We start from the raw sequence: 7,571 nt of genomic DNA on the forward strand, positions 1-7,571 counted from the left end.
CCAGAACTACATGGGAGGATCTTGTCAATAATCTTAAGGCAGCTGGGACCATAGTCACCAAGAAAACAATTGGTAACACACTACGCCATGAAGGACTGAAATCCTGCAGCACCAGCAAGGTCCCCCTGCTCAAGAAAGCACATATACATGCCCGTCTGAAGTTTGCCAATGAACATCTGAATGATTCAGAGGAGAACTGGGTGAAAGTGTTGTGGTCAGATGAGACCAAAATGGAGCTCTTTGGCATCAACTCAACTCGCCGTGTTTGGAGGAGGAGGAATGCTGCCTATGACCCCAAGAACACCATCCCCACCGTCAAACATGGAGGTAGAAACATTATGCTTTGGGGGTGTTTTTCTGCTAAGGGGACAGGACAACTTCACCGCATCAAAGGGACGATGGACGGGGCCATGTACCGTCAAATCTTGGGTGAGAACCTCCTTCCCTCAGCCAGGGCATTGAAAATGGGTCGTGGATGGGTATTCCAGCATGACAATGACCCAAAACACATGGCCAAGGCAACAAAGGAGTGGCTCAAGAAGAAGCACATTAAGGTCCTGGAGTGGCCTAGCCAGTCTCCAGACCTTAATCCCATAGAAAATATGTGGAGGGAGTTGAAGGTTCGAGTTGCCAAACGTCAGCCTCGAAACCTTAATGACTTGGAGAAGATCTGCTAAGAGGAGTGGGACAAAATCCCTCCTGAGATGTGTGCAAACCTGGTGGCCAACTACAAGAAACGTCTGACCTCTGTGATTGCCAACAAGGGTTTTGCCACCAAGTACTAAGTCATGTTTTGCAGAGGGGTCAAATACATATTTCCCTCATTAAAATGCAAATCAATTTATAACATTTTTTGACCTGCGTTTTTCTGGATTTTTTTGTTGTTATTCTGTCTCTCACTGTTCAAATAAACCTACCATTAAATTTATAGACTGATAATTTCATTGTCAGTGGGCAAACGTACAAAATCAGCAGGGGATCAAATACTTTTTTTCCTCACTGTATATCAGACCCTACACCCAAACGAGGGCACTACGTTCATCCACCTCTGGCCTGCTAGCCCCCCTACTTCTACGGAAGCACAGTTCCCGCTCAGCCCAGTCAAAGCTATTCGCTGCTCTGGCACCCCAATGGTGGAACAAGCCCCCCCACGACGCCAGGACAGCGGAGTCACTGACCACCTTCCAGAGACACTTGAAACCCTACCTCTTTAAGGAATACCTGGAATAGTATAACAGTAATCCTTCTACCCCCCCCAAAAAAAAAGGGTCCCACTGGCTATCCTAAGTTGAATGCACCAATTTGTAAGTCGCTCTGGATAAGAGCATCTGCTAAATGACTTAAATGTAAATGTAAATATATATCAGAAATTGTGTAATATAAATATTGTCAACACAATATTGTAACATAATTATAAATGCAGTTTGTACAGGTTTTATACCTATTTTCTGTATAAATAGCCTCTAAAATATATGTATATTCTAACTCCTTTCCGAGGCAACCAATCAGCAGCCATCAACACGATGGCACTGAAGCTCATGCAATCTTTATTTTTTATTTCTATGGTACTGAAGCTCATGCAATCTTTATGTTTTATTTCTGGGACAGCCAATAATATACACTGCAGTGTTTGTTGACTTATGGCTTCTCTCACACACCATTAATTCCATCTACATGAAACAGTCTGTTATATTATTCTTGTTTTTATTGTATAGTATTTTCTTATGCGTATGAGCTCCATATAAAATATAAATGTACAATTACAATTACATAGAACAAATACCCCATAGACAACACATTCATTCACATACCTTGGGCAGACAATAACATACACCGCCGTGTTAGTTCACTTACGGCTTCTCTCACACTCCTACAACATAAAATAATAAAAACTCAACAAAACAGTTGAACCTTCTAGGTTTGGGCGGGGTGCACATGTTGAAAACAAGCTAGCTAACAGTGTAAAAGTACATTAGTAACAGGACGCGGGCTAGCATAGCTAACAAGTTAGCATGAAAACTCGGTTTAAAAAAACAAAATACACTTCACATTATGACAAACTATGTAATTACATTGTACATTAGTTCATGCATATTCTGTGACTATTTGTACGTAATTATATCAAAAGAAAGTGCCTTTATCTGGGAAAGGAGTGGAGAAGGATTTCCTATCTACCATTAATTCCATCAGCACGAAACAGTCTGAGGGAAAATGGTGCGCGAAAAATAATATAGCAGCTGGGGTGCAATACCGTCAACAAACCACACGATGTCAGTCAAGTATCCATGAATGAAACCTGTCAATAGGAATAATTGAAACTAAAAGACATATTCAAACGTGAACTCAATATCATGAATTCAATGCTTATTAAACTAATTTTGGCGAACTTCACAAATAAAACAGGATGATTCTTACTCTGTTACATATACAGACCATAAATGTCTCAATGTTTGTTTTTTTGGAAAGGGGTGAGTGATCAAATATGATACAATATCAGTACTTGTTGCATTTACAACTGCATTGTTTGGAACATGGAATGTTGGCAGTAATATATATATATATATATTCATTATTGGAATCATTCCACTAAAACTGGCTGGCTGGCTGGCTGACTAGCTAGCAAATATATGTTGCAGACAGACCTACAATTATATGATAGAATAATCATATTTGAGCAGTTTCTAGAATAAACGTTTTCCTTTATCAAAATATATGGATTTTTAGGCATGTTGCTAAGATCCCAATTTTCATTATAGAGTTCTAATATGTAATTCTATGATCTCTGGCAAAGTCTCCTCAGAGACGGAAAAGGAAGCAAGACATCTCGCTCGCTCCTTTTTTTCTGGTTCATATACAGTCAATGAACTAAGCAGACCAGACCCAGCTGCTATCGCATTGGTGCCTATGGGAGAGCCACCCCTTAAGCAGACCAGAACAGTGACCAAAACATCCTCCGAGAGCAACTTCTCCCATCCATCCAAGAACAGTTTGGTGACGAGGTAAAAGTAATAACTAAGTGGCTCGGGGAACAAAACATCAATATTTTGGGTCCATGGCCAGGAAACTCCCCAAACCTTAATACCATTGAGAACTTGTGGTCAATCCTCAAGAGGCGGGTGGACAAACAAAAACCCACAAATTCTGACAAACTCCAAGCATTGATTATGTAAGAATGGGCTGCCATCAGTCAGGATGTGGCCCAGAAGTTAATTGACAGCATGCCAGGGCGGATTGCAGAGGTCTTGAAAAAGAAGGGTCAACACTGCAAATATTGACTCTTTGCATAAACTTAATGTCATTGTCAATAAAAGCCTTTGACACTTATGGAATCCTTGTAATTATACTTCAGTATACCATAGTAACATCTGACAAAAATATATAAAAACACTGAAGCAGCAAACTTTGTGAAGACCAATACTTGTGTCATTCTCAAAACCTTTGACCACGACTGTACACTGAACACTGACATAACTTTACTCTACACTGACCTGACTGCAACTGGGTTGACAAGGGCCAGATGATGGAGTTGTTTCACCTTGTCCATATCCCATCTAGCATAAAGCATGTCCTTGACAATGCTAAAGAGGGCCTGCCTGTCCTTCATCTCAATGACATGTCCTTTGCTCCATAACCACCTCCAGACTGCTTGGAGCAGGTGAAAAACAAAGAGGAGGAGGGTTGCCTCCGGGAAGGCCTAATGCTCCTCTCTCTGCCTTGCAGTCGTCGGATAGAAAAAGACGAGGCCCTGCCTGACCTCTGACCTCTCCCAGCAAATGCATCCTCTGCCAATATCTCCTTCAGGAGCTGAAGGCCCTCAGAAATTGTGGCCTCATCTTCTGACTGGGCGAAGATGATCCCAAGAGGAAGACCACCTGCACATGTGTGCGTCAATAGTAAAAACACTGCAGTTTTCTCTGTCGTTGTTTCCGGATGAATCAATGAAACATAGCTCCCCACTGTGTTTGAGCTGATGGACCTGCTTCATAAGGGGGGAGCATATGGCCACGAGGAGTTCCACCTGAAGATGTTGCTGTCTTAGCTCAGGTATTGCTGCATTTTAGATTGTAGTCCTCTATCTGCCTCTCTAGTGCTGACATCATGGAATGCCCACTCTTTCCTAAAGACTTTCTGATACAATCTGTGCCAAATACATGGTGAAAATGTCAAATAAACCTTGTCTCTAAAAATATATTCTACAGAAGCGTATTTTATTTTATTTTGGCTCTGTAGTCTCCCAAGATTTGCAGTCTTACACTGTATATGATATGAAAATACACTGTTTTAGCCACTTTCCTAAACACAGATAATACACTCCTCAAAAAAATAAAGGGAACACTAAAATAACACATCCTAGATCTGAATGAATGAAATAATCTTATTAAATACTTTTTTCTTTACATAGTTGAATGTGCTGACAACAAAATCACACAAAAATGATCAATGGAAATCAAATTTATCAACCCATGGAGGTCTGGATTTGGAGTCACCCTCAAAATTAAAGTGAAAAACCACACTACAGGCTGATCCAACTTTGATGTCCTTAAAACAAGTCAAAATGAGGCTCAGTAGTGTGTGTGGCCTCCACGTGCCTGTATGACCTCCCTACAACGCCTGGGCATGCTCCTGATGAGATGGCGGATGGTCTCCTGAGGGATCTCCTCCCAGACCTGGACTAAAGCATCCGCCAACTCCTGGACAGTCTGTGGTGCAACGTGGCGTTGGTGGATGGAGCGAGACATGATGTCCCAGATGTGCTCAATTGGATTCAGGTCTGGGGAACGGGCGGGCCAGTCCATAGCATCAATGCCTTCCTCTTGCAGGAACTGCTGACACACTCCAGCCACATGAGGTCTAGCATTGTCTTGCATTAGGAGGAACCCAGGGCCAACCGCACCAGCATATGGTCTCACAAGGGGTCTGAGGATCTCATCTCGGTACCTAATGGCAGTCAGGCTACCTCTGGCGAGCACATGGAGGGCTGTGTGGCCCCCAAAGAAATGCCACCCCACACCATGACTGACCCACCGCCAAACCGGTCATGCTGGGGGATGTTGCAGGCAGCAGAACGTTCTCCACGGCGTCTCCAGACTCTGTCACGTCTGTCACATGTGCTCAGTGTGAACCTGCTTTCATCTGTGAAGAGCACAGGGCGCCAGTGGCGAATTTGCCAATCTTGGTGTTCTCTGGCAAATGCCAAACGTCCTGCACGGTGTTGGGATGTAAGCACAACCCCCACCTGTGGACGTCGGGCCCTCATACCACCCTCATGGAGTCTGTTTCTGACCGTTTGAGCAGACACATGCACATTTGTGGCCTGCTGGAGGTCATTTTGCAGGGCTCTGGCAGTGCTCCACCTGCTCCTCCTTGCACAAAGGCGGAGGTAGCAGTCCTGCTGCTGGGTTGTTGCCCTCCTACGGCCTCCTCCACGTCTCCTGATGTACTGGCCTGTCTCCTGGTAGCGCCTCCATGCTCTGGACACTACGCTGACAGACACAGCAAACCTTCTTGCCACAGCTCGCATTGATGTGCCATCCTGGATGAGCTGCACTATCTGAGCCACTTGTTTGGGTTGTAGACTCCGTCTCATGCTTCCACTAGAGTGAAAGCACCGCCAGCATTCAAAAGTGACCAAAACATCAGCCAGGAAGCATAAGAACTGAGAAGTGGTCTGTGGTCACCACCTGCAAAACCAGTCCTTTATTGGGGGTGTCTTGCTAATTGCCTATAATTTCCACCTGTTGTCTATTCCATTTGTACAACAGCATGTGAAATGTATTGTCAATCAGTGTTGCTTCCTAAGTGGACAGTTTGATTTCACAGAAGTGTGATTGACTTGGAGTTACATTGTGTTGTTTAAGTGTTCCCTTAATTTTTTTGAGCACTTTCAGAGATACAGTTATTTAGTAAAACCATCCTTAATGACATCACTAAACAATATGACATGATTATTCTTTAGATCCCCACCGACCATTCCAAACATTTGGATATCAACAATGTTCCAATGTCCAATCTTTTGATGTTAGAGTTTTTAGGTCTGGCTATCTGTCAGCCATTTGCCAAGCTGATCTGGCACCTTTGATCCTCACGAAGGAGAGAGTCATGACAGAGGTCACTTGGTCGGGTCAACAGGAAGTATTATTAAAGAGATGCTTTACATTGAAATACAGATGGAGATGTAGTAGTCCCAGAATTAATGATCCAAGGTCAGTTTTGCATTTCACCTCCTGATGATTATGATGACTGACAGTGTTAGAATAAAAAACCACAAGGCTTAATCATGCCATCTCTCTCTCCATCTGTCTCTCTCCATCAGGTATGTTTTGATGTGAGAGAGGATGCCAATCCCCAGTCCCGTCATCGCCACCTCACTCGCTCTTGAGATAACCTTCGGGCCAACTGGGAGCCCAAGGCTGGTTAGGAGACACCGCTAGAAACACTATTATGTAATTGTGATGAACTGAGAGAATATTAGGGTAGCACTGTAATTCATTAATCATATGCTGTCTTCCCTGCTCCTCTGTTCTTACCTCTTTCCCTTTGTCTTTTACACCCTTTCTTACACCTCTCTACCCGCCTCCTCTTTCTTCCTCTGTTTTTATAATGCATGTATTGTGTATTTATAACACTTGGATAATTAACTTCTTTCGATAAAGCATTTCACCTTCTCTACTGGTTGAAATTAAGTCTCTCATTTGACGAAATACTACACCTATCCTGTGTCCTCAGATCAATGCAGATGAAGGAAGTTTGATATTGAGATGAACTGGTTTTAGAGTATTTACATGATGCATAGGAAGTGTAGTGTACTGTTTTTTAAAATTCTGTTTCTGTATATATGAATTACAAATCAGCCTTTAACTAGTTAAATCATGTTTCTAGTCTATTGCATAGTTACAATGTGTAACCATTGATGTCCCAGGAACAGGATTAGTGAACACTGTTGAAGTGTATAATTGTAATACATACAGTGCATTCGGAAAGTATTCAGAACCCTTGACTTTTTCAACATTTTGTTATGTTACAGCCATATTCTAAAATGGATTAAATTTATATTTTTCCTCATCAATCTACACACGTTGTTGTTCACTAGTTTACTCCAAGTGGGGAAAGGGTGGCGGGGTTGGAAAGTAATAAAGGGGAATATATATATATTTTTAAAGGATATGTATGTGTATGCATGTATGTATGTATGTGTATGTGTATATGTGTATGTATATGTATATGTACAGTGGGGAGAACAAGTATTTGATACACTGCCGATTTTGCAGGTTTTCCTACTTACAAAGCATGTAGAGGTCTGTAATTTTTATCATAGGTACACTTCAACTGTGAGAGATGGAATCTAAAACAAAAATCCAGAAAATCACATTGTATGATTATTAAGTAATTAATTTGCATTTTATTGAATGACATAAGTATTTGATACATCAGAAAAGCAGAACTTAATATTTGGTACAGAAACCTTTGTTTGCAATTACAGAGATCATACGTTTCCTGTAGGTATTGACCAGATTTGCACACACTGCAGCAGGGATTTTGGCCCACTCCTCCATACAGACCTTCTCCAGATC

The 7,571-nt window shown here is 42.1% G+C and overlaps 1 protein-coding gene across 1 annotated transcript in view; it reads left to right on the forward strand.

The window, feature by feature from the left end:
- tpst1l (tyrosylprotein sulfotransferase 1, like) overlaps positions 1 to 6,986 on the forward strand; it is a 30,462-nt gene extending 23,476 nt beyond the window's left edge. Inside the window, exon 7 of the mRNA XM_041894621.2 lies at positions 6,314 to 6,986. The gene's annotated coding sequence lies outside the window, so the exon portion shown is untranslated. The remainder of the gene's footprint in view (positions 1 to 6,313) is intronic.
- Positions 6,987 to 7,571: the final 585 nt, after the last annotated feature.

Source organism: Coregonus clupeaformis, chromosome 13, assembly GCF_020615455.1.
Source record: "Coregonus clupeaformis isolate EN_2021a chromosome 13, ASM2061545v1, whole genome shotgun sequence".
NCBI lineage: Eukaryota > Metazoa > Chordata > Actinopteri > Salmoniformes > Salmonidae > Coregonus > Coregonus clupeaformis.